General features: G+C 47.1%; 1 protein-coding gene across 1 annotated transcript in view; it reads right to left on the reverse strand.

Moving 5' to 3' along the window:
• COP1 (COP1 E3 ubiquitin ligase) overlaps positions 1-27,663 on the reverse strand; it is a 478,504-nt gene that overhangs the window by 228,882 nt on the left and 221,959 nt on the right. The window lies entirely within an intron of this gene.

The following is a 27,663-nucleotide window of genomic DNA, read 5'->3' on the forward strand; positions in this document are numbered from 1 at the left end:
GGCGGAACCGATGGGCTTCCTGAAACCGTCCTCTGGAGGTACCGGAACGAGTACTAGCCCGAGACCTGACCTCTGGTAACTTCTTGCCCTTAGACGTGCCGAGATCGGTCACGATTTTGTCCAGCTCGACCCCAAAGAGCAGCTTGCCTTTAAAAGGCAATCTAGCCAGGCGGGATTTAGAGGCGTGGTCAGCAGACCAATGTTTCAGCCAAAGCCACCGCCGCGCAGAGACTGTCTGAGCCATGCCTTTAGCTGAGGCTCTCAAGACATCATACAGCAAGTCTGCCAAATAGGCTAAGCCCGATTCCAGGGCCGGCCAATCAGCCCTCAAGGAATGATCCGAGGGGGAAGCCCGCTGCACCATAGTCAGGCACGCCCTGGCCACATAGGAACCGCAAACCGAGGCCTGCAAACTTAAGGCAGTCGCCTCAAAGGACGACCTTAAGGCCGCCTCCAATCTTCTGTCTTGGGTGTCCTTTAGGGCCGTGCCACCTTCCACCGGCAAAGCCGTTTTCTTAGTCACCGCAGTGATTAAAGAATCCACGGTAGGCCACAGATAGGCCTCACGTTCACTTTCAGGCAAAGGATAGAGGCGGGACATAGCCCTAGCCACTTTGAGGCTCGCTTCCGGGACATCCCATTGAGCCGAAATTAAGGTGTGCATGGCATCATGCACGTGGAAGGTTCTAGGCGGGCGTTTCGTCCCCAGCATAATGGCAGAGCCAACAGGGGCTGAGGGAGAGACGTCCTCCGGAGAGGAAATCTTCAAAATGCCCATGGCCTGCACTAACAGGTTGGGCAAATCCTCTGAGCTAAAAAGCCGCGCTGCAGAGGGGTCATCCGCTCCATCCGAGCGGGGATCCGTCTCCTCCAAGGAATCCGCAAAGGACCGTTGGGAGAACTCAGATACGCTGCCCTCATCTACATCGGAGGAGACAAGGTCCTCCAAGGCCTGGGAATCAACCCGAGGGCGTTTACCTCCGGGGACCTCAACCTCTTTACCAAACGAGGGAGCAGGGGCAGCGTTTTGCATAAGGAAGGCCTGATGCAGCAGCAAAACAAACTCGGGGGAGAAAACCCCCCAGACTGTGCACTTCCGCAGCCTGGGCTACAGCCCTAGACGCACCCTCAACCGGCGCTCGCAAGAGCGGGGGAGAGACATGCTGCGCATCCAAAATGGCGTCCGGCGCGACACTCCGCGAAGGAGCCGCGTGGGAAAAACGGCGCTTAACTTTAGCCGCTTTGGTGCCGTCGCCCAAATTAAGGGCGTCCATGGCATTAATGTCTCCCTCAAGGGCGGCCCACGAAGAAGCCGTCCGAGCCGCGTGGCCGGCCAAGATGGCGGAGGCGAGCAGCGGGGGATGGGCGTTTATGGCGGGAAAAACCGCCACGCCGGAGGAAGGACCGGGACACTCATCGGTCACGAAACTGTCACCCAACAAGGGCGAATCAGACTTTAAGACCCCCGCATCCCCTCTAGAAGTGCCTAAGCGATCCGGGGAGCGACTCTTTGCGCCCTCGCCCTCCGACGCCATATGCCACGTGGAGATCAATCGGGGAACCCCCTGCCCGCTATAAAAAGGTAAAAATTACCTGCTTTCCGCTCCGAGCTGTAACGACCTGGTGTCCCAGTGAGTAGCTGCAATAAACGTTTAAATAAACGTCGAAATAAACGCCTTTAAGGACGTTCAAAATTTTTTTTTTTTTTTAACGGAGCCAGCGGGAGGGGGGAGAAAAGGAGGGACCTGGCGCCACCAGGTTTGCACTTGCTCAAGAAGAGCCCTCAACCCCAGGCACTCAACAAAACCTAAAAATTAGGCTTGGAGGCCCTAGCCAGAGCTGCTGCTGTGTGTGACCACCACCTGCTGAGATAGAGAACATACTGAGGAGTTTCCGGCAGCACATGACCACATATAGGGAGGCAAAAGGATTGCTCTCTATCTCCACCTGCTGGTAGATGGACACAACCCACCAGTCTATGGATTGATCAGCTTGATGATATGGAAAAACAGCATTATGACATCCTCACGCCTGTTTTCCATACCTTTCCTAATACCCAACATTCTATTCGCTTTCCTAGCCGCAGCAGCACACTGAGCAGAAGGTTTCACTGTATTATCGACGACGACACCCAGATCCCTTTCTTGGTCTGTAACTCCTACGTGGAATCTTGCATGACGTAGCTATAATTCGGGTTCTTTTTTCCCACATGCATCACCTTGCACTTGCTTACATTAAACGTCATCTGCCATTTAGCCGTCCAGTCTCCCAGTCTCGTAAGGTCCTCTTGTAATTTTTCACAATCCTGTCGCAAGTTAACGACTTTGAATAACTTTATGTCATCAGCAAATTTAATTACCTCGCTAGTTACTCCATCTCTATATCATTTATAAATATATTAAAAAGCAGCGGTCCTAGCACAGACCCCTGAGGAACCCCATTAACTACCCTTCTCCATTGTGAATACTGCCCATTTAACCCCACTCTCTTGTTTCCTATCCTTCAACCAGTTTTTAATCCACAATAGGACATTTCCTCCTATCCCATGACCCTCCAATTTCCTCTGTAGCCTTTCATGAGGTACCTTGTCAAACGTCTTTTGAAAATCCAGATACACAATATCAACCGGCTTCCTTTTGTCCACGTTTGTTTACTCCTTCAAAGAATTGAAGTAAATTGGTCAGGCAAGATTTCCCCACACAAAAGCCGTGCTGACTTGGTCTCAGTAATCCATGTCCTTGGATGTGCTCTGTAATTTTGTTTTTAATAATAGCCTCTACCATTTTCCTCGGTACAGACGTCAGACTCACCGGTCTATAATTTCCTGGATCCCCCCTGGAACCTTTTTTAAAAGTCGGCGTTACATGTAGAACATGTAAACAAGGTAATCTTTTTATTGGACTAATTTTAATACATTTTGACTAACGTTCGGAGAACAAAACCCCCTTCCTCAGGTCAGGATAGGATACTGTAACAGCACTATACTGTATGACCCTTCCCACACGTCGCACACCACCTAGGTTTTTTCAGTTAGTTTAAAACCTGGAACCAATTCTCGGACAGACAGGTAGGATTGTATACTATAGTCAAACGACTTTGCTTTCTCAATGGATTGAATCAGGCACTCAAGTGGGCAACTCCAAAGCTCAGGATTGTTCCCTACTGTGATGTTTCCTGTGAGAGCTAACTGGTTTAAATGGACAAATTGCTCAACCTGCTTGACAGACACTGTCCTTGATTAAAGACCAGTCCAGTAAGTATTGTGAGTCAACGATATAAAATGAGGACCAGGTAGCTGCTTTGGTAATCCTCTTCACTAAAGAATATCTGCAAAGAGCTACAGTAAGAACAATGGTTCTAACCTGAAGTTTGACTCCACTGAGTAGGAAGAACTGAACACCTGGCATAAGTTAATTAGCTAGTGTATTCTTTTTGGCGCCATAATAAAGAGATTCTTCATAACACTACTCCCTGTGTGAAAGTTGTTGTGTCATCCCCTACTCTTCCTGTCATCGCTTGTATCTTTGTAGGGGTGTTTCCCTCTTTAATCCAACTACAGGACTGTCCACAAAGTCTCCCTCCTAGATCTGAGAAACTTGGCAGCTTTGGAGCTGTGAGCTGAGAATCAGGAAAGTTGGGCAAGTCATTTTCTCTGTTCATTACTTCTGGTTTTTAAACCAGAGATGCCACAGGTGGACTGCTTCAAAGAGTGTGATTTATGGGCCTTGTGTCCAAGATATACATTTACAAGTTTTATTTGTGAAAAAGCCACACAAATGAAGAGAAATAAAATATGTAGCTATCTTTGGTGCTTCTGAAAAGTTAGGAACACAGCAAAAGCACTGTACAGTGAAATTACAGCATCAATAAGCATGCAAATTACTGCCAGCAGCTCACTGCTAGATATCACCTTTCCTGTCAGTGCTTTCTGCATGGTCCCTATGCCCAGTAGTCTAGTGGCCTCCCTCCCTCCCAGACCTTAACCCCCCCTCCCCCTGTATCTGGTGGTCTAGTGGCCCCTCCCTATCCCTGGATCCAAATCCTCTGCCCCCAACTTCAACATACCAAAATCCCTGGTAGTTTAGTGGGCCTCCTCCTTGGTGTCTAATGGCACCTCCCTTATAGGTAAACTAGCCCCAGGATGCACCGCAGGGCAGGGTGCTACCATTTTGAAGATGACAGTGCCGGAGGCAGGAGCGAGTATGTATCGGTTCTGCCTTGAGGTATTTGGCAGGGGGGAGGGGTGGAGTCAGGGGGCTTGAAAAAAGTGGTTGAGGGTGCCACTAGATACCAGGGGGGTGGTTTTTGTTTTGTTATTAACAGTCAGGAGGGCAGGAAAAATGAGCCCACTAGACCTCCAGGAATTTTTATGATAAATGTTTGTGTGTGCGTGTGGTGGGGGGGCGCAGATCAGAAGGCCTAGTAGACCACCAGGTATTTTGTATTTTACCTTGGGAATGGGGTGGGGGAAATCAGATTGGTTCAGGGAGAGGAAAGAAGGCCGGGGCACAATGATGGACTTTGAGTGAGAGAGGAGGTGCTGCCAGATATCCATTCCTCTAATCTAATCCAACCATCTATGCTGCCCCAGACCTGGCACTGGAAAAAAAAATTTCTGCATGGCTACAAGACCATTAACGACCGCATTAATATGCATTTTAATGTGGTCTGCAGTAAGGGTTTCCACATGAGTTAATACCCATGCTACAACCCTTTCTGTATTGCTATCCCATGGTAAAAAGTTGTGTTAAACCTGCAGTAACAGCGTGGGAAGTTTCCTACATCAACCCCAAAATGATTCCAGTGGCTCTCGCCAACACTCTCATGCAGATCTCAGACTCCTCCTCAGTTCAGTCTCTTCTCCCTGTGACTACAAGTCTTCCCATTGGCTGTATCCTACCACAATCTCTGCACTGGGGGGGGGGGGGGGGGGGGGGAGGACTGAATAGCTATAAAGGGCTAAGCTCTGAAAAATATTCATTTTGGCTTCAAGACATTTAATTTAGAAATCTGCAGAATCCTAAAAAAATTCCAGACAGATGGCTTTCCTAGCCTCTTGAGTTCTCAGCACATCTGACAGGGTTTTCTAAACTTTTGAGCCCTAGACATGCACATTAGTCTGACTCTGGTGACTTGGTAGGAACCTAAGATACATTCATAACACTACTTTACTGCAAGCACGTTTCACATATATTCAGTGCTGCCACCTAGCTGAACAGCAGAGCTGAATATACCTTTTTTTTTTTCTTTTTAAATGTTCCAAGTGGCATTTAAAAAATGGTCATGGGCTTCCGGTGACATCATTAGGAGATGGATGCAATAGCCTGAAGCTCTGCAATGACCCAGAGGAAATAAGGTGTAATTAGCGATTCCCCCTGCTGGATTGTGCTTGTTTTACCTGTGCAAGTATTTTAGAGCTGTCCTGCAGTGATTGGAGATATCCAAGAAGAAAAATGCAGAGATCAGCCAATACTTTCAAAGTTACAGACCAGGAAGACTATGGCGGCCCACATGGCATCTCCGAGGCAGTGGTGCTTACCCCCGATGAGGATGATCAGCTTAACTTAGTAGGAAACTTTAATGGAGAAAACTGAAGATCGGGAATTGCTCCAGGTGACAAACCTTCAATCCACAGTCTTCCTGAACCAGAGGGAGAGGAAAGTTGTGTGGAAGTAGTACAAGATATTTGCACAAAGATTCTGGGCACAACGTTCACAGGACCGGAACTGGACTCCTTGATTAAAACAGAATGGGCTCACAGAGCTTTGGGCCCTAAGCAAGGTAATACACCACAATATCGCCTGCATCATTTTTTTAATGAAAGAACAGTTATATAAGGCACGGACGATAGGCACATTAACTCACATGGATGTACAAATTCAGCTTTTTCAAGATCTTTCAGCAACGACATTGCAGAAGAGAACAGAAAAATGAACTTGTACAGCTACTGTTAGTAATATGCAATCTATCCCTAAAATCAAGTGTGGTACTGGAAGACTGGAGGGTAGCCAATGTTACGCCGATTTTTAAAAATGGTTCCAGAGGAGATCCGGGAAATTATAGACCGGTGAGTCTGACATCGGTACCGGGCAAAAGGGTAGAGGCCATTATCAAGAATAAAATTACAGCACACGTACAAAAATATGGGCTGATGAGACAAAGTCAGCACGGATTTAGTGAAGGGAAGTCTTGCCTCACCAATCTATTGCATTTTTTTGAGGGGGTGAACAAACATGTGGACAATGGGGAGCCGGTGGATATTGTGTATCTGGATTTTCAAAAGGCGTTTGACAAAGTGCCTCATGAAAGACTCCTGAGGAAACTGGAGAGTCATGGGATCGGAGGTAGGATATTACTATGGATTAAGAGCTGGTTGAAAGGAAGCAAAGAGTAGGGTTGAATGGTCAGTATTCTCAGTGGAGAAGGGTAGTTATTGGGGTCCCACAGGGGTCTGTGTTGGGACCGCTGCTTTTTAACATATTTATAAATGACCTAGAGATAGAAGTAACTAGTGAGGTAATTAAATTCGCAGATGACACAAAATTATTCAGGGTCGTCAAGTCGCAGGAGGAGTGTGAAAGATTACAGGAGGACCTCGCGAGACTGGGGGATTGGGCATCCAAGTGGCAGATGAAGTTCAATGTTGACAAGTGCAAAGTGATGCATGTGGATAAGAGGAACCCGAATTACAGCTATGTCATGCAAGGTTCCGTGTTAGGAGTTACGGACCTAGAAAGGGATCTGGGAGTCATCGTTGATAAGACGTTAAAAACGTCTGCCCAGTGTGCTGCTGCGGCTAAGAAAGTGCACAGAATGTTGAGTATTATTAGGAAAGGGATGGAAAACAAACACGAGGATGTTATAATGCCGCTGTATCGCTCCATTCTGGTCGCCGCATCTCAAAAAAGATATAAAGGAATTAGAAAAGGTGCAGAGAAGGGCGACGAAAATGATAAAGGGAATGGAACGATTTCCCTATGAGAAGGCTGAGAAGGTTAGGGCTCTTCAGCTTGGAGAACAGGCGGCTGAGGGGCGATATGATAGAAGTCTACAAGATAATGAGCGGAGTACAGCAGACAGATGTGAAGCGTTTGTTTACACTTTCAAACAACAAAACCAGGGGACACAAGATGAAGCTAGAATATGGTAGATTTAAAACAAATAGGAGAAAGTTTTTCTTTACTCAGCGTGTAGTTAGTCTCTGGAACTCGTTGCCGGAGAACGTAGTGACAGCAGCTGGCCTTACGGAATTTATAGGGGGTTTGGACAGATTCCTGAGGGAAAAATCCATTGAACATTATTAATTTTTCTTTGGGGGGGGGGGGGGGGGGGTTGCCGGGTTCTTGAAGCCTGGATTGGCCTCTGTCGGAGACAGGATGCTGGGCTTGATGGACCCTTGGTCTTTTCCCAGTATGGCGGTGCTTATGTACTTATGAGATTGAATATGCAGTAGGTGGTTGTTTCCATTTGAACTCATATGATTAGTGATAATACTTATAGAATTAAAACAGTGAAGGAGGCCTGCAACAATCTTTGAAAAGCCTGGTGTGCAGGCCTCTGTCTCATGTGGCTCTCTCAAAATGGCACCTTAACTGGCCAGTGCTGACTGAAGTTTGTGTATTAATTACTGTTTCATATTGTCCTTTTAAGTACAACTGGCTGGCTGTTAAGTGCACTTCAGAGTTGCAGGAGATATGGTTATTGCCATGCCTCCTTCCAAATATTAATGTTGTTTGTTATGACTGCTCCGTATAATTCTTTTGTATTAGTTTTCTTAGCTCTGAATTAGCATAGCTTTGCTCTCTGTGGAGTCAATATTTTGATTGAATACAACTCTTACTTTTGATAGGGAAGGGGTTTTTCCATGATGTACTGGGTATGATTAGTATAGGGACAGGAGGGGTAGGGTAGGATTTTGGGATTGTTTTACATGTCTTTGTAAGTATTCCTTTTGCATTTTATGGACAATATCTAAAAACCTTGACATTTTCTTCTGTAGAGCAGATTGGAGCTTATAATAGCACCCTTAGGAGTACATAGTGTAATGGCTAGTACAAATATAATCACATAGAATATATGTGAAATACCCCAATTAAGAGGGAAAACATTTTGACTGGTCTGTGCTGCAACGTGGCAGGGGAAGTATTCTTGCAGGATACCCACCTTAGCAATCTTGAACACCACAAAAGTGGTATGTGAATGGATGGGTTGTTATTCCATTGTCCCAGTGTATGTAGAGAAGGAACAGCAATCCTTATTATTATTATTCCATTTGAGGAGCATAAAGAAGTGATATGTGAATGGATAGGTTGTTATTCCATTGCCCCAGTGTATGTGGAGAAGGAACAGCAATCCTTATTATTATTATTCCATTTGAGGAGCATAAAGAAGTGATATGTGAATGGATAGGTTGTTATTCCATTGCCCCAGTGTATGTGGAGAAGGAACAGCAATCCTTATTATTATTATTCCATTTGAGGAGCATAAAGTGTGTTCGGACATGGCAGATGGCTGGCTGGTGGCTCACTGTTCAATATATGGGAGAACTTAGGTTCTAGTGTCAACATTATGCACCTAATATTTACGATGGAATCTTTTCCCAGCATTAATGAATACTTTGTTGAATTTCACAGGGAGTACTATCATTATAGGTGGTGATTTTAATGCGGTGGTGGACCCTCTGATGGATAAGCATGGTGTGAGACCACCTGGGGTGTATTTGTGTTGGTGGGGTGGACAGTTGCTTTGTTCTGGTTTAAATGTAATAGACATTTGGTGAGTGCTCCAACCATGTTTCAACGGCACATGATGATACTGAAAATAGATTGGATTATCTCCTGATACCCAAACATTCCTTTGGACAGGTAGATTTCACAGAAATCATTCATTGTGGGGTTTCAGACCATGCAATGTGAAATTGAGTTTCTGTTTTGTCAGATATGACCAATTGCCTTTATGGTGTATGCCTCAGGTATACACCATAAGTTCTTAATAAATGGGAAGAATTTGGCATTAGAAAATGGTCATTGCTAGGTCTGAATACTGACCCAGGAGCTTGCTTTACTGGAAAGGAAAACAAAGCCAAGCAGCCCTATTTCTATGCAACTCTCCACTGAGGAGAGCAACGTTTAAAAAAACCAAAAACATATACATATCTTTCTGGAAAATAAATCATGGTTACATGAACAGCAAGAATGAGGACTTGAAATGGTGCCCTGAGGGCGAGAAATAAAGGGGGGGGGGGGGGGGGGGGGGGGGAAGGTGTGCAGAGTATGGAACATTAAGGGCCTTTTTTTACTAAACTGAGCTAGCGACTCCTAGTGTGGCAATGCTAACAAAGTCCATTCATTTTGAAACGGCTTCATCAGCATTGCCAAGCGGGAATCGCTAGCATGGTTTGGTAAAAGAAGCCCTAATTTTGGTGACTTTTCAAAAATATATTAGTAAAATGAATAAATTTCACATTCAAGAAGTCAAATTATCCTATAAATCTTAAGTGTACTTTTTCATTCTGCAAATATTTTCCAAAACCAAATTTAAGTTGTATTTTTTTTTTATTGGTGCATTATTTTTAAGAAGTTGAGGGACTGCAATGTTTAATGTTTCATGAAAAATTACTTAAAACCTTTTTGAAATATGTGGCCATCTGTGTGAAAAGGTGACTATAGCAGATTCAAAATGACAAGAATGGCCAATTTTTCAAGTCATGGTCCATAAGCAGTCTGCAAAAGTTACATATTTGAACTTCTGTAACTTTTGTTTTTCACATAAAAGAATGGTGTTTGAACTGTTGTATTACAAATTGTTTGCTCTAACAGAATTCATTAAAACCTCATTTTTGGTTTCTGGTAATTTTAGGCACTTTTTCCCATGGATTTCATATATATCAGGAATAACTGTGTCCACAGCCATATTTACCCACATAACCAAACTATCCTCCAAAAGGCTTGCAAGAATTTCTAATTCTACCTTTTCTCTCTTAACTCCAAGCTACAGAAACACTATGAAGGGATTAATTTTTCAAAGTCAGTTAGGGGAATGTAAAGTCAGTTTTTCCAGTTGAAAAGCCAAATTCACCAAACTACTCACTAATGCCTCTAAATTGCTAAATCATAAGAGTTATTGGTGCTTAGGAGAAAACTTATTAAAATGAAGGACAGTCACCAAACCAGAAAAATATATTTGTTCCATGAGGCATTTTGTTGATGATATTAATTGAATAATGTAAATGTATGATGTTATTTTGCAAGAGATAATGAACATGTATTTTATGGGCATTTGTTTGTTTTATGTATGTTCTGTTGTAACCTGCTTAGATAAGTTTGATAATGTGGGATATAAATTTGATAAATAAAATTTTAATAAGCTAAACATCATAAAACTGCAAGACTAGAGTGAAGCTTTTCATAAATGTGGTAATAAATCTGAATATATAGAGGCATTCAAAGGATTAGTTTAAATGAGCAGCTAAGGCATGTCTACTCTGATTATGACATCTTTTTCAGCTATTGAGTGGAGGAGTGGCCTAGTGGTTAGGGTGGTGGACTTTGGTCCTGGGGAACTGAGTTCGATTTCCACTTCAGGCACAGGCAGCTCCTTGTGACTCTGGGCAAGTCACTTAACCCTTCATTGCCCCAGGTACAAATAAGTACCTGTATACAACATGTAAGCCGCATTGAGCCTGCCATGAGTGGGAAAGCACGGGGTACAAATGTAACTAAAATAAAGTAACATTTTAACATAATGAAGACTATTTAAAGAAGGTAATCTGATTTTCAAGGGCACAATCAATCTCTAGGAGAATTATATGGCATACCAAATGAATCCAAAAACATCTATAGAGTCAACTGCATGTTTTACACAATAGCATTATTATATGCAACAGAAAGTTTTCACTTTTATACTGTGTGAGATCCCTTGCATTTTCTAAGGATCTAAGACTGTCATAGAACTCAGTATTGACATTTAATGAATACAAGTGAGACATGTTTGGATCAGAAAAGTTTCTGGACATTAAGAAATGTGGGCTCATACATACCAACATTTCAAAGCTTGACAGTAAAATCTGACAAGGGAAAAATGTCTTAATCCTCCAATGGAATGCATCAGAGCACTGTTGTTCAAATCTCTGTCACTCAATGACCCACTTTAGCGGCAAGCCATGTCTAGAAGAACCACATTCAGTCATGGTCCTTTTACACTGAAAAGTATTCCATCTTATTCAGAGTTTCATAACTGAAAAAAGCTCATTATTTAAAAAGTAAGATTTGAATATTCTTGACTAAATTTAGGAAACAAATACCCTATAAACCTTTTAACATGAACAATGAAAGCCTCCATTTTTACATTGTGAAGAATTAATTAAAAGTCATTTCTGTGCATAAAGCAGAATTTTATGCATCTGTAAAACTAAAATTCCAACATATATATAAATTATATGGCTACAGCCTAAACAGTGCCTTCCAAAAGTCAATACTCTTGTAAATTTCATATTCTGCACTCTAAAACATATCTACAAAACAAATCCAATATTTTCAAGAACAAACCAGGAAGTGGAGATTAGTAGGCGTCAATGGCAGTGGTCACACTTGGCTTGAGCTTTGCCAACCTAAGCAATGTGTACTCTCACCAGGTGAATGCCTGTGGTTTAATGGATGATCTATTACAGTGATCCAAGATTGTAACCCAAAAAGTGAAGGAGTGGAACACACACAATGCGCACAGTAAGCCAAATGTAAGACTGACCAGTGGGATCATGTGTTGATCAAGACCAAAGGCCTCCACAATTGGACTTTTGCATACAGCTGAAAGAGGTAACGGCTGGAATTAGGGGTGTTGCTCTTCAGGTATATTAGTGAAAGGAGAAAGACTAAAAAGGGGATTGTGAGACTAAAAGATACAGCAAAACGCTATGTAGAAAATGATGAAGAAAAAGCCAATTTGCTAAACAGATACTTTTGTTCTGTTTTCACTGAAGAAAATCCTGGGGAAGGACCGAGAGGGACTGGCAAAAGTACACCTGAGAATGAAGTGGATAGAGCACCATTCACGGAAGAGAGTGTGTATGAACAACTTGGAAAGCTAAAGGTGGACAAAGCCATGGGGCCGGACGGGATCCACCCCAGAATATTGAGGGAGCTCAGAGAGGTTCTGGCGGGTCCTCAAAGATTTGTTTAATAAATCCTTGGAGACGGGAGAGGTTCCGAGGGATTGGAGAACGGCGGAGGTGGTCCCTCTTCACAAAAGTGGTGATAGGGAAGAAGCTGGAAACTACAGGCCGGTAAGCCTCACTTCGGTTATTGGAAAAGTAATGGAAGCCATGCTGAAGGAAAGGATAGTGAATTTCCTGGAAGCCAATAAGTTGCAAGATCCGAGACAACATGGTTTCACCAAAGGGAAATTGTGCCAAACGAATCTCATTGAATTCTTTGACTGGGTGACAGGAGAATTAAATCAAGGACGTGCTATGGACGTCATCTACTTAGATTTCAGCAAGGCTTTTGACACGGTTCCCCACAGGAGGCTCTTGAATAAACTAGAAGGGCTGAAGATAGGACCCGAAGTGGTGAACTGGATTAGGAACTGGTTGACGGGCAGACGCCAGAGGGTGGTGGGGTAAATGGAGTTCGCTCGGAGGAGGGAAAGGTGAGTAGTGGAGTGCCTCGGGGATCGGTGCTGGGGCCCATTCTGTTCAATATATTTGTGAGTGACATTGCCGAAGGGTTAGAAGGTAAAGTTTGCCTTTTTGTGGATGACACCAAGATTTGCAACAGAGTGGACACCCGGGAGGGAGTGGAAAACATGAAAAAGATCTGAAGAAGCTGGAAGAATGGTCTAACGTTTGGCAATTAAAATTCAATGCAAAGAAATGCAAAGTGATGCACTTAGGGAGTAGAAATCCAAGGGAGGCGTATGTGTTAGGTGGGGAGAGCCTGACAGACACGGATGGGGAGAGGGATCTTGGGTGTGATAGTATCAGAGGACCTGAAAGCGATGAAACAGTGCGACAAGGCGGTGGCCATAGCGAGAAGGTTGCTAGGCTGTATAGAGAGAGGTGTGACCAGCAGAAGAAAGGAGGTTTTAATGCCCCTGTTTAAGACGTTGGTGAGGCCCCACCTGGAGTATTGTGTTCAGTTTTGGAGGCCGTACCTTGCGAAGGATGTTAAAAAAATGGAAGCGGTACAAAGAAAAGCTACGAGGATGGTATGGGAGTTGCGTTCCAAGACGTATGAAGAGAGACTTGCTGACCTGAACATGTATACTCTGGAGGAAAGGAGGAACAGGGGTGATATGATACAGACGTTCAAATATTTGAAAGGTATTAATCCGCAAACGAATCTTTTCCGAAGATGGGAAGGCAGTAGAACGAGAGGACATGAAATGAGATTGAAGGGGGGCAGACTCAGGAAAGATGTCAGGAAGTATTTCTTCACAGAGAGGGTGGTGAACGCTTGGAATGCCCTCCCGCGGGAGGTGGTGGAGATGAAAACGGTAACGGAATTCAAACATGTGTGGGATAGGCATAAAGGAATCCTGTGCAGAAGGAATGGATCCACAGAAGCTTAGCTGAAATTGGGTGGCGGGGGGAAGAGGGGTTGGTGGTTGAGAGGCTAGGATAGGGGAGGGCAGACTTATACGGGGTCTGTGCCAGAGCAGGTGATGGGAGGCAGGACTGGTGGTTGGGAGGCGGGAAATACTGCTGGACAGACTTATACGGTCTGTGCCCTGAAAAAGACAGGTACAAATCAAGGTAAGGTATACACATATGAGTTTATCGTGGGCAGACTAGATGGACTGTGCAGGTCTTTTTCTGCCGTCATCTACTATGTTACTAAGTGGAAGGGCTTGTGCCACGAGTGGAGGAGCTGGAGAGGAGAATGACCAATCTGGAAGACGGGGTTAAGTGCAAAGTTTGTCGCATAGCTCCAGGAGTAGGTGAGCTCATTACAGGCCAAGGTGGTTGATCTTGAGGAAAGGTCCTGATGTTCAAACATTAGGATTACAGGAATCAGAGAAGTGCAAGGGTTATAATGCTTTGGGCTTCTTGGAGACTTTATTGATCGGTTCTGCGGGATCCCGAGATTGTGCTAGAGCAGGCCTATAGAGTGCTAGAGCAGGTGATGGAGAGGCAGAACTGTCCAAGTCCATTCTTGGAAAAAGTGTGTAAGTTCATCGAAGAAGAATGGATTTGGCAGAAAGCCCGAGGGATGAGGCATATGACCTATGAAGGAAAACAAGTGGCAATATTTCTGGTTTATGGCTATGAAACAGAGAAAGTGCAGCTTATGCAGGGATTAAAAGCTTTTGATATACAAAAATAAATCTACAATTCGACTTGTTATATCCTGCTAAGCTGAGCATAAACTTTGTTCGGAAGATTTTCTTATTGCCGTGATTGTTTCCGATACTAATGGCAGGACAAATCCTGGAGTCCTCTGGAACCATTGAAAAGGAATGGTGGTGTAATGTGTGGGTGTGAAGATCGGCTCTGTGTAAAGAATAAACAGAGCAACAAGGACTGTAATAGTGAGGAATGACCTTCATTCCCAAGTAGCCTGGGATGCACAGATCAGACTTGCAGAATGAATGAGAAAAGTGAACCAGAGCAGATAACAGAGTTTGTGTTGCCTATACTGGAACAAGAGAAGACTGGAATGAGGAGGAGGAAGTGGACCATGCAATTTTTATCTGTTAAGGCATTCTTCAGAGACGGAGGGAAGGGATATGTATAAAAGTGAAGAGCGAAAGAAGTTTGAGAATGATTCTCTATCGATGCCAAAAAATTTTAAAAGGGATGCTACATCAGAAAATCAAAGCAAAAACTGAGAATATGTATCAATTTTTATAGATACAACAAACATACAGAAAAAAAGCAGAATGACCGCTGAGTAGGTGAACATTTCCCAAAGGAAGATCAATCCTTTAAAGCCCTTAAAAATAAATTTGCTGAAAGGAAACCAGCAGTACAAAGGAACAGAAGTCTTTTTGTAATTAAAATGATCAAACTTGGGGGGGGGGGGGGGGGGGGGGGAGGAAGTGACGTCACCGGCTAATATGTTCGTCTGAAACGAGAGCTCCCGCTCCCCTAAGCATTAAATGGTAGCGTTACCCTACGTGGCTACCTGATTTGAACAGGAAATTAGCTGCCCGAGGTATTTAAAGTGTGGAAGAAGTGCAGGACGTATGAGCGCGGCGGCGAATCTCTCTCAGTTCGCGTATACGGGCAGTGTGACAGAGAAGCACGTGGCGAATATGGAGCAAGTTGTGGAGGAACCAGCGCGTGCACTAGCAGGACCCGCTTCTCAAGATCTGTTTCTGTCTGAGCAGGACCTGGGAAACTCCGAGGTAGGGTATGATACATACCTGTAGCAGTTGTTCTCCGAGGACAGCAGGCTGATTGTTCTCACGACTGGGTGACGTCCGCGGCAGCCCCACCAACCGGAAGAAGCTTCGCGGGACGGTCGGCACGCAGGACACGCCCACCGCGCATGCGCGGCCGTCTTCCCGCCCGTGCGCGACCGCTTCCGCCAGTTGAATGACTAGCAAAAGATGAAACACACAACTCCAAAGGGGAGGAGGGAGGGTAGGTGAGAACAATCAGCCTGCTGTCCTCGGAGAACAACTGCTACAGGTATGTATCATACCCTTTCTCCGAGGACAAGCAGGCTGCTTGTTCTCACGACTGGGGTATCCCTAGCTCTCAGGCTCACTCAAAACAATAACCCAGGTCAATTGAACCTCGCAACGGCGAGGGTACAACAGAAATTGACCTACGAAGAACAACTAACTGAGAGTGCAGCCTGACCAGAATAAATTCGGGTCCAGGAGGGTGGAGTTGGATTTACACCCCAAACAGATTCTGCAGCACCGACTGCCCGAACCGACTGTCGCGTCGGGTATCCTGCTGGAGGCAGTAATGAGATGTGAATGTGTGGACAGATGACCACGTCGCAGCCTTGCAGATCTCTTCAATAGTGGCTGACTTCAAGTGGGCCACCGACACTGCCATGGCTCTGACACTATGAGCCGTGACATGACCCTCAAGAGTCAGCCCAGCCTGGGCGTAAGTGAAGGAAATGCAATCTGCTAGCCAATTGGAGATGGTGCGTTTTCCCGACAGCGACCCCTAGCCTGTTAGGGTCGAAAGAAATAAACAATTGGGCGGACTGTCTGTTGGGCTGTGTCCGCTCCAAGTAGAAGGCCAATGCTCTCTTGCAGTCCAATGTGTGCAAACTGACGTTCAGCAGGGCGGGTATGCGGCCTGGGAAGAATGTTGGCAAGACAATTGACTGGTTAAGATGGAACTCCGACACCACCTTCGGCAGGAACTTTGGGTGGGTGCGGAGCACTACTCTGTTGTGATGAAATTTGGTATATGGAGCATGAGCTACTAGGGCTTGAAGCTCACTGACCCTACGAGCTGAAGTAACTGCCACCAAGAAAATGACCTTCCAGGTCAAGTACTTCAGATGGCAGGTATTCAGTGGCTCAAAAGGAGGTTTCATCAGCTGGGTGAGGACGACGTTGAGATCCCATGACACAGTAGGAGGCTTGATAGGGGGCTTTGACAAAAGCAAGCCTCTCATGAATCGAACGACTAAAGGCTCTCCAGAGATGGCTTTACCTTCCACACGATAATGGTAAGCACTAATCGCACTAAGGTGATTCCTTACTGAGTTGGTCTTGAGGCCAGACTCCGATAAGTGCAGAAGGTATTCAAGCAGGTTCTGTGCAGGGCAAAAACGAGGTTCTAGGGCCTTGCTCTCACACACCAGACGACAAACCTCCTCCACTTGAAAAAGTAACTCTTTTTAGTGGAATCCTTCCTAGAGGCAAGCAAGACCCGGGAGACACCCTCAGACAGACCCAACGCAGCGAAGTCTACGCCCTCAACATCCAGGCCGTGAGAGCCAGGGATTGAAGGTGGGGGTGCAGCAACGCTCCGTCGTTCTGCGAAATGAGAGTCGGAAAACACTCCAATCTCCACGGTTCTTCGGAGGACAACTCCAGAAGAAGAGGGAACCAGATCTGACGGGGCCAAAAGGGCGCTATCAGAATCATGGTGCCTCGGTCTTGCTTGAGCTTCAGTAAGGTCTTCCCCACCAAAGGTATGGGAGGATACGCATACAGGAGGCCGGTCCCCCAATGAAGGAGAAAGGCATCTGACGCTAGCCTGCCGTGTGTCTGAAGTCTGGAACAGAACAGAGGCAGCTTGTGGTTGGTCTGAGAGGCGAAAAGATCCACCGAGGGGGTGCCCCACTCTCGGAAGATCTTGCGTACCACTCTGGAATGGAGCGACCACTCGTGCGGTGCATGACTCTGCTCAGTCTGTCGGCCCAGACTGTTGTTTACGCATGCCAGGTACGTGGCTTGGAGAAGCATGCTGTGCCGGCATGCCCAGCGCCACATCCCCGACGGCTTCCTGACACAGGGGGCGAGATCCGGTGCCCCCCTGCTTGTTGACGTAATACATTGCAACCTGATTGTCCGAATTTGGATAATTTGGCAGGACAGCCGATCTCTGAAAGCCTTCAGTGCGTTCCAGATCGCTCGGAGCTCCAGGAGGTTGATCTGCAGATCCTTTTCCTGGAGGACCACAGACCCTGGGTGTGAAGCCCATCGACATGAGCTCCCCACCCCAGGCGAGATGCATCCGTCGTTAACACTTTCGTGGGCTGTGGGAATTTGAAATGGACGTCCCAGTGTCAAATTGGTCCGGATGGTCCACCAGAGCAGTGAAGTGCGGCAACTGGTGGAGAGGCGGATGACATCTTCTAGATTCCCGGTGGCTTGGAGCCACTGGGAAGCTAGGGTCCATTGAGCAGATCTCATGTGAAGACGAGCCATGGGAGTCACATGGACTGTGGAGGCCATATGACCCAGAAGTCTCAACATCTGCCGAGCTGCGATCTGCTGAGACGCTCTGGTCTGCGAAGCCAGGGCCAGGAGATGGTGGCCCTCGCTTCGGGAAGGTAGGCCTGAGCTGTCTGGGTATTCAGCAGAGCTCCTATGAATTCCAGAGACTGAGTTGGCTGGAGATGGGACTTTGGGTAATTTATCACAAATCCCAGCAGCTCCAGAAGTTGAATAGTGCACTGCATGGACCGGAGGGGCTCCTGCCTCCGAGGTGTTCTTGACCAGCCAATCGTCGAGATATGGGAACACGTGCACTCCCAGCTTGCGCAGGTAGGCCGCTACCACCACGAGGCACTTTGTAAACACTCGTGGGGCAGAGGCGAGCCCAAAGGGCAGCACACAATACTGAAAGTGCCGTGCGCCCAGGCGGAATCTGAGATACTGTCTGTGAGCTGGCAGTATCGGGATGTGAGTGTATGCGTCCTTTAAATCCAGGAACATAGCCAATCGTTTTTTCTGAATCATTGGCAGAAGGTGCCCAAGGAAAGCATCCTGAACTTTTCTTTGACCAGGAATTTGTTCAGGCCTCTCAGGTCTAGGATGGGACGCATCCCCCCTGTTTTCTTTTCCACAAGGAAGTACTGGAATAGAATCCCTGCCCTTCCTGCCCGGGTGGTACGGGCTCGACCGCATTGGCGCTGAGAAGGGCGGAGAGTTCCTCTGCAAGTACCTGCTTGTGATGGGAGCTGAAAGACTGAGCTCCCGGAGGACAATTTGGAGGCAGGGAGGCCAAATTCAGGGCGTATCCGCACCGCACTATTCGGGAGAACCCACTGGTCGGAGGTTATGAGAGGCCACCTTTGGTGAAAGAATTTTAACCTCCCTCCGACCGGCAGGTCGTCCGGTACGGACACTTGTAGGGCGGCTATGTTCCCGTGGATCCAGTCAAAAGCCCGTCCCCGGCTTTTGCTGTGGAGGCGCAGGGGGCTGCTTAGGCGCACGCTGTTGACGGGAACGAGCGCGCTGGGGGCTGTCCCTGTGCCTGACGAGGCCTTCGGGCCGGCTGGTTGTACCGACGCTTTGCAAAAGAATAGGGTGCAGCCTGCCGGACCCGGGAAAAACGCCCGCCCGTGGGGGCGGGTGCTGAAGGCGCCCGGTGGGAGAGCTTGTCGAGAGCGGTTTCCCGCTGATGCAGTTGGTCAACCATCTGCTCGACCTTCTCACCAAAAATGTTATCCCCCCGGCAAGGGACGTCAGCCAGTCTCTGCTGGGTGCGGTTGTCCAGGTCAGAGGCACGCAGCCATGAGAGCCTGCGCATCACTATACCTTGGGCCGCAGCACGAGATGCCACGTCACAGGTGTCAAAAATCCCCCTGGACAGGAACTTTCTGCACGCCTTCAGCTGCCTGACCACCTCCTGATATGGCCTGGACTGCTCCGGCGGGAGCTTATCGACCAGGTCCGCCAGCTGTTGCACATTGGTCCGCATGTGGATGCTCATATAGAGCAGGTAGGATTGGATGCGGGTCACGAGCATGGAGGATTGGTAGGCCTTCCTCCCAAACGAGTCCAGAGTGCGAGACTCCCCGCCCCGGGGGCGCCGAGGCGGTATCCCTCGAACTCCGTGCCCTCTTGAGAGCAGAATCCACGACCGCTGAGTCATGGGGCAACTGGGGCCGCATGAGCTCTGGGTCAGAGTGGATCCTGTACTGGGACTCTGCTTTCTTGGAATGGTGGGGTTAGTAATGGTCGCACCCAGTTCCGAAGCAGCGTCTCCTTCAGGACATTGTGCAGCGGTACCGTGGAGGACTCTCTAGGTGGTGATGGATAGTCGAGGACCTCGAGCATCTCGGCCCTCGGCTCTTCCACAGAGACCACGGGGAAGGGAATGCTGATAGACATATCCCGCACAAAGGAGGCAAAGGAGAGACTCTCAGGAGGGGAGAGTTTCCTCTCCGGTGACGGCGTGGGGTCCGAGGGAAGGCCCGTAGACTCCTCTGAGGAGAAAATATCTCGGGCCCTCCTCTTCCCCCCACGAGTCCTCATCCTCGGTGTCGGACATAAGCTTCATGTAGCTGAGTCCGGTTACCGGGCCCGGCTCGACGTCGAGGCACCGAGGTCTCGGTGTCGTCGAGCGGTGGACTCCCGCGCCGGCGGGGACGGAGCTCCCTCCATCGACGTCGACGGGGACTCCACCTGCGTGGCGGTCGAGACCGGCACCGCAAGCGGCGGCGGTTGTCGACAGCCCCGGCGCCGGGCTAGAGCTCGCCGGCGCCACAGTCATCGGCGCCGGGGGCGCAAGCACCCCCGACGCCGGCACAGCCTGGCGCATCAGCCCTTCCAGGATCCCCGGAAGGATGGCTCTGAGGCACTCGTCCAGGCCCGCTGCCGGGAAGGCGGTGGGGCCGGTAAGGGTGTCGGTGCCAGAAGCTGCTGGGGGCCAGGAGACGGCACCGAGGTGCCGGAACCCCGACGCGTCGGTACCTCCACCACCGACGGAGATCTCTCCTCTCTGCGATGACGCTTCGGCGTCGACTCCTCTTCAGGGTGCACCGAGGGCTCCCGGTGACGGCGCTTTTTGTCCTTTTTCCGGTGCACGTCACCGGCGCCGGAGGGCATGGAGGAGGAGGAGGTCGATCCCCCTCGGTCTCGAGGTACCGGGTCCGACAGGGTTCGGTCCCGTGGCTCACGAGCTGAGGGAGTGACTGGGGCCGACTGCCCACGCGGCCTCTCAACCCCACTCTCACCGGCGGACCGGCGGGCCGACGGGACCTGTTCTCCTGGGGTCGCTGCCATCGGTGCCGATGTCTCGGGCATCGATTACCGGTACCGAAGAACCGGCCTTCGATACCGATGCCGTCGAGGTCGACGTCGAGGGGCCGGCGCAAGTTCCAAAAAGACGGTCCCGTAGAACTTGCCTCGCAACCTGAGTCCGTTTCCGGAGACCGAGACACAAAGCACACGACTTGAGATTGTGCTCCGGCCCGAGGCACTGGAGGCACCAAGCGTGGGTGTCGGTCTGCGAGCATCGGCCGGCCGCAGCGACCACACTTTTTAAATCCACTCGGGACCTTCGAGGACATCGACGGAAAAATCGCGTCGGCGAAGTCAAAGTCGGCAATGGTGGCTAAAATCACACCACGAAAAAACAAACCGACCGAGCGGCCACTAGGCCGCAACGTGGCGTCCCCGCTAGAAGCGAGGGAAAAGGGGAGCGCGTGCTCCACACGCGCGAAATCCCTTTTTTTTTTTTTTTTTTTTTTTTTTTTTTAATAACACAAAGAAAAGAGGGAAACCGAACGGGGTCCAAAAGCGACGATCCGCATAAACGCGGTCGAAAAATCCGGCGGCTGAACAGAGAGAGAGGCAATTGCACAACTCTCTCCAGTCGCGGAAAAAAAGTAACTGGCGGGGAGCGGTCGCGCACGGGCGGGAAGACGGCCCGCGCATGCGCGGTGGGCGTGTCCTGCGTGCCGACCGTCCCGCGAAGCTTCTTCCGGTTGGTGGGGGCTGCCGCGGACGTCACCCAGTCGTGAGAACAAGCAGCCTGCTTGTCCTCGGAGAAAGTTAATTACTCGGAGTTGCGGGATTGGTTGAAGGAGATGCGCACGGACTTAAAAGCAGTCCGCACGGACCTCACGGTCATGGAGGCTAACTTACGGAGTGAAATCCGGGACCTTGGCAATCATTTGGACGAGCTAGAGGGCCGAGTTGAGGAGCATGACGCCGCTATCGGAGGCCTTAACCAGCAGGTCGGCGAGGTGCATGTGGAGATCCAACAGATCACAGATAAGCTGGAGGATTTAGAAAACCGCAGCAGGAGGTGTAATCTCCGTTTTAGAGGCTTACCAGATACTCCATTATATGCAGACTGTGAGGATGTGGTACAGCGCATTGTGACCGCCCTACTCACGAAGCGGGATTGCCCATTGAGCCCACAGAAGTACATCTGGTAAGATCTCATAGAGCATTGGGTGGGGTGAGAAACAATATGCCCAAAGACATAATTGCCTGTTTTCAAGATTTTAAGCTTCGAGAGCGGGTAATGCAGGCGAGTCGTAAGCTTGACAGCTTTAAATGGGATTCGTATCCTGTAGCAGTTTTTCAAGATTTGGCTGCGGTTACGCTAAAGAGAAGGGCAGACCTGAAGCTGGTTACTACACGGCTGCGTGAGATGGGCATTAAATACAGATGGAGACATCCCTTCGCCTTGGCGTTTTACAAGGATGGCCATCAACATCAAATTAAATCGGTGGAGGAGGCACGCCAGATTTTGCCAATAGAGGAGAGAGCAGCATCTACTACAGCACCTAACAAGCATAGATCTGCATCGTTGTCAGCTCATCCGAAATGGAAGAGGGTTGCGAAGGGAAATAAAAGACTTGAGCGGCAAAAGTCAGCTAGTCAGCTGCCCTGAGAACTAAGCTCATACAGAGAGCAGTACTGCAATCTAAAAAAAAAAAATTTTGATATTTGGTTTTATGTTGATTAGCAGTTATAGTCTCTACTAGGCTCGTGATATAGATACCTGTTAGTAGGTACATGAGCTCACGAACCTGGTTAGACAAATGTTAAGAGGGGGGGTTTCTGATGTTTTAGGGTAACTATGTTGATGCAATGTATTATTTAATGTGAAATGTGGGGGCGGGAGGAGGAGGGTTCACTTTCTCGACTTTTTATAGAGAGGGGTCTCTACAGTTGGCGAGGGTTTGGGGAGGGCGGGAGGAATGTGAAGGGAATAGCTGGTATCTGTTTTTTCTTTTAGAATGGGTGATATAAAGTTGGGGCTCCTGAATGTTCGGGGGCTGAATATTTCTATGAAGCGTCAGCTTTTATTTAGGGAACTGATTCGCTTACAGATCGATATTGCTTTCATTCAGGAGACACACCTGAAGACCACTCATGAATCAATGTGTAGGCATCGCAAATATCCGCAGCAATATTTTGCCTCCAGTTGTGCTGGCGCCAAGTCCAAGGGGGTAGCGATATTGTTTGCCGATTCCCAACCATGGCAGATTGATATGATCATTCGGGATAGAGGGGGGAGATGCATCTTAATTATTGTACTTTTGGGAGGGCGGAGATACACGCTGCTGAATGTATATGGTGGGGGGGTTGACCTTTGACTCCTCTCGTATGCAGCGCCTTTTTCAGCAGTTTTATGAACAGCTATATACTTCTGATATCTCTCCTTCAGAGGCAGAAATAGCAGGTTTCTTGGATCGCTTTCCGTTGCCTAGGCTGGGGGAGGGGGCACGGGGACAACTTTCTAGACCTATTGAGTTAGACGAAATTCTCCAGGCTATACGAACTTTGTCGCCAAAAAAGGCACCGAGGCCGGACGGCTTCACTAATAAATTTTATAAGACCTTTGGTGGGTTGTTGGCCCCTGTGCTTTTACAGGTTTTCCGCTCTTTCACTGAGGGTCAGGATATTCCAGCATCTTGGAATCTGGCGACCATCACTGTCTTGTTAAAACCGGGTAAGGATCCACAGCTGTGTGGCTCTTACCGCCCGATTTCTCTATTGGGGGTAGATTATAAGATCTTTACCAAGATTCTAGCTACCCATTTGCAGCACTACTTACCCCAATTGATTCATGAGGATCAGGTGGGTTTTGTCCATGGGCGTCAAACTTTTGACAACATACGCCGCGCCTTACATCTTATATCTTATGCCGAGTCTGTACAGGTGCCTTTGTGTATTCTCTCATTAGATGCAGAAAAGGCGTTTGATCATGTGCATTGGCCATATATGTTTGCGGTGTTGCGCCGGGCTGGAATAGATGGGTCTTTTCTGCATTGGTTATCTCTTATTTACAGGGCCCCTTGTGCTTCGGTTCGTGTTAATGATGGGCGCTCGCCCTCATTTCCCCTGTTTCGGGGCACGAGACAGGGTTGCGCTCTCTCACCTTTACTCTTTGCTCTTGTGATCGAGCCATTTGCAGAATGTATTCGGACTCATACTGAGATTCAGGGCATTAGGTGAAGAGAGCTTGAAACTAGATTGCTTTTGTTTGCGGACAATCTTTTGTTGACTCTTTCGGATCCGCTGATCGCTTTCCCTGCTTTGACCCTAGTTCTCCAAGAATATGGTAAGCTATCAGGTTTTAAAATTAATCTGAACAAGTCAGAAGCACTGAATGTGTCAATTCCAGAGGACCAGGTGGTTAGACTAAAGAGAGATTATCCCTTTAGGTGGTCTTCCACAGGTATTAGATATCTAGGGACTATTCTAACGAGGAAGGTTGAGGATCTCTATGCTGCTAATTTCCCAGGGAAACTAAGGGATTTTTTTTTGGAGCTCGAACGTTGGGAGGGCCTAACGATTTCTTGGCTGGGTCGTATTGCGGCGGTCAAGATGATCTTGCTTCCTAAGATGCTCTACTTATTTATGGCACTACCTATTTCATTGCCTGATAAGTTCTTTAAAGGATTACAACGGAGGGTTTTTCGTTTATCCGGAAGAGGAAACCCCCTCGGGTTCGGAGGGAGGTAATGTACCAGCCACGGGCGAAGGGAGGGATGGGTGTTCCTTGGTTTTGGGCTTATTATCAGGCTGCTCACCTTCGTATCTTGGCGGTTTGGATGCAAAAGTCGGGCAAATTCTGGGAGCGGATAGAGCAAACTTGGCTCGATACTTATCCGTTAGCTGCTGCTCCATGCCTCTCAGATCATCAATTAGGAGGCTTAATTCGAGAACTACCTCCATTGTTGAGTGGGCCTCTGTCGGTTTGGAGGGCGGTGCGACGCAAGTTTTTTCCGAACCGTAAATATTTTTTGCACATGTATATTCGTTTTACACCACAGTTTGCACCAGGGACAGAGACAGAGGGGTTTAAGAGCTGGGAAAAATTGGGATTATGTGAATTGGGACAGATTTGGGAGGAGGGGGAGGTGCTCTCTTTTCAATATATGGGATCCCTCTTTCCCATTCTTTTCAATATCATCAGGTGCGGGATTTTATTCTGAGAAAGGCTAGGGCGGATGTGAGTTTGCCTACTACGCTATTAGAACAAGCAATGGTGAGTGGGGGAGGTAGGGGTGGGATAACTAGATTATATAGAGCCTTGTTCTCCCACAGTAGGCCAGTTTTATATTATTTGACAAAGTGGGAACGAGCTATGGGAGTGTCTTATGAGTTTTCACAATGGGAGGGGGTTTTCAAATTATTGCTTAAGGTTTCTGTCTCTAGTGCTTTAATGGAAAACGGGTATAAGATATTGTATAACTGGTACTACACCCCTCACAAGCTACATAAGTTGTTCTCTTCGGTATCAGCTTTGTGCTGGCATCAATGTACGGGGGTGGGTGATATGTATCATATCTGGTGGGAGTGTCCCAAAGCTCAGACATTTTGGTCAGATGTTATACGATTGGTGCATAGTATTACTAAGCAGTCATATCCCATGAAAATGGAACATTGCCTTCTTCATGTTAAACCAAGAGGAGTCAAGCCACACATTCATCATTTGGCTTCATTTGTTTTTGTGGCCAGCAAGCTGGTTTTGGCGGCGGGTTGGCGACAGAGCACATTGCCAGGCCTTGGGGTGGTGGCCCGCAAACTGGAACACATTCATCTGATGTCTAAATTGACAGCTAAACGAACTGGTCATATTATAGGGTATCAGAAAATTTGGGACACTTATGTGACATGGTCTTCCTGTCCGGATTCCTCTCTCGGACTTCCATAAGGGGGGGGGGGATGGGGGGTTTTGGGGTTGAAGTTGAGGTTAGTTGCACATGTTTAATTGCAGTAGAAATCTGTGTTATGAATATCAGATGTTCAGTGGCTATCTGTAAAATAATTTGTGTTATATTGGCATGAATTTCTAATAAAATGTTTAAAAAAAATGATCAAACTTTAGGATTCACATGGAAATAATCAATAGAGACTCTGGCTTTCTCATCCATTATCAAGTGTTGTGTCATCAATTGTCTATCCCTTCCCCCCCCCCCCCCCTTTCACTGAACTGTACTAACATACGCAGACATATCTAGGTTTCAGGTTATCTGCATCGCTCCTGTCCATGCTGACTCCAATCTCAAAACAGCTGCCATGGCCTCTAGCAACATTCTCGCAAGACTATCACTAAGCTTGTGGCAGCCATTTTGAAGTGGAGCTGCCATGACCAGGGATCACTCCTGCCCTTACACCACTAGACCACCAAGGCTTGTGAGGGGAGCAGCTGCTACTGTTTGGCGGGAAGGGGGGGAGGGATATGCTGCATATTGCGGTAAAAGGGGGGAGAGGAAATCATGTGCAGCATATTAAAATACAGTGGAGTCCATATTATGACATGTTTGGTTATCTGACCACCTGTAGGTCCCGTTTATGTCTGATAATTGATATTCTACTGTATATTGCTAAATTTGTTACTACCGCTAGAAGTCAGTGGGGCCATTTTGAACCTGGCACGGGATGAAGAATGAAGGGGGCCACTACCACGTCTCGTCATTGAAGCACCAGGGCGTTGCTCTGGGTAAGCCCTGAATTTGGAAGGGGGGGAGGGTTGGCCTGGATATATTTTATTTTTGTTACATTTGTATCCCGTGCTTTCCCACTCATGGCAGGCTCAATGCGGCGGGCAATGGAGGGTTAAGTGACTTGCCCAGAGTCACAAGGAGCTGCCTGTGCCGGGAATTGAACTCAGTTCCCCAGGACCAAAGTCCACCACCCTAACCACTAGGCCACTCCACCACTCCATATAGGTGGGAGGGGCCTGTCTGTTGAATGCTATCAGGTTTCTGCAACTCCTTAGCTCCCTGGCTTAAACAATTCACCGATTGTTTCTTTAGACTGGCTATTGCGAAAGGCCCCTTTAGTGAAATTGAAAAACTGGGAAGAGATTCATACCAGCTACAGAATGACAGATCTATTTCCTCAATAAATACATATTGTAAAATTTAAACAAAAATATTGACCAGTAGGCAAAGCAAAACCTTTGTTTCTATACACAAAGACCAAAATGGGTTTATGTTAGTGAAACATGAATACTGTAACATTATTTCTGGGACTGTCAGACTGTTGGCATTAGGTGTCTATAAATGATTCAAAATGTGACAGTAAAACAATGACATGTGTATCCACTCCTATTCTAGCTAATATTTAACCATTTCTCTGACCTCGTGTGCAACTTTCTGTCAGTAACCTAACTTTCTAACTCTTCTTACTCTCCTGTTACATTTTGCTTTACCCTTCACTATCAATTAAAATGTTCTACTACGTATTGTGTTGACATTGTTAGTATACTATGCCACACTTTGTATTGTTTTTTGTTTTTTTTAATATTTGTACTGCTGTAATTGTCTATTGCTCATGTTTGATCTATTCTTACTGTATACTGCCTTCAGTGAATTCCTTCAAAAGGCGGTAAATAAATCCTAATAAATAAATTAAAATAAATCAAAGGTGCATGAAAATTTGATGCTTTTAACCCACTTTTGGGGGAAAAAACCCCATTGGTTTTCTATTTCTTCAAAAATCCCTTTTAGTATCCTGATATTGGGGCATAAAATGTACTACTCTGGACTACTATTATTCTCATCTTAGCTATTTAACTCCCTACTAGGGCTCTCAGATCTTCCCAGCTGAATCTACTACCAGTTCCCTGTTTTAGAACATCAGATTAGATCACTAAAATTTGATTTTGGCCATGGTGGCACTTACATTATAAAATAATTAGCCATTACACTTACAGCTAGAGAAATATTTAACAGATTTAAGAATGGCTTTAAGATGCATTTATTCATGAAAGCTTTTGATTCCTGATAGCTACAATATGTCCCAATATATCCCTAGAGATAA

The sequence above is a fragment of the Microcaecilia unicolor genome, chromosome 6, assembly GCF_901765095.1.
Source record: "Microcaecilia unicolor chromosome 6, aMicUni1.1, whole genome shotgun sequence".
NCBI classification, from domain to species: Eukaryota; Metazoa; Chordata; class Amphibia; order Gymnophiona; family Siphonopidae; genus Microcaecilia; species Microcaecilia unicolor.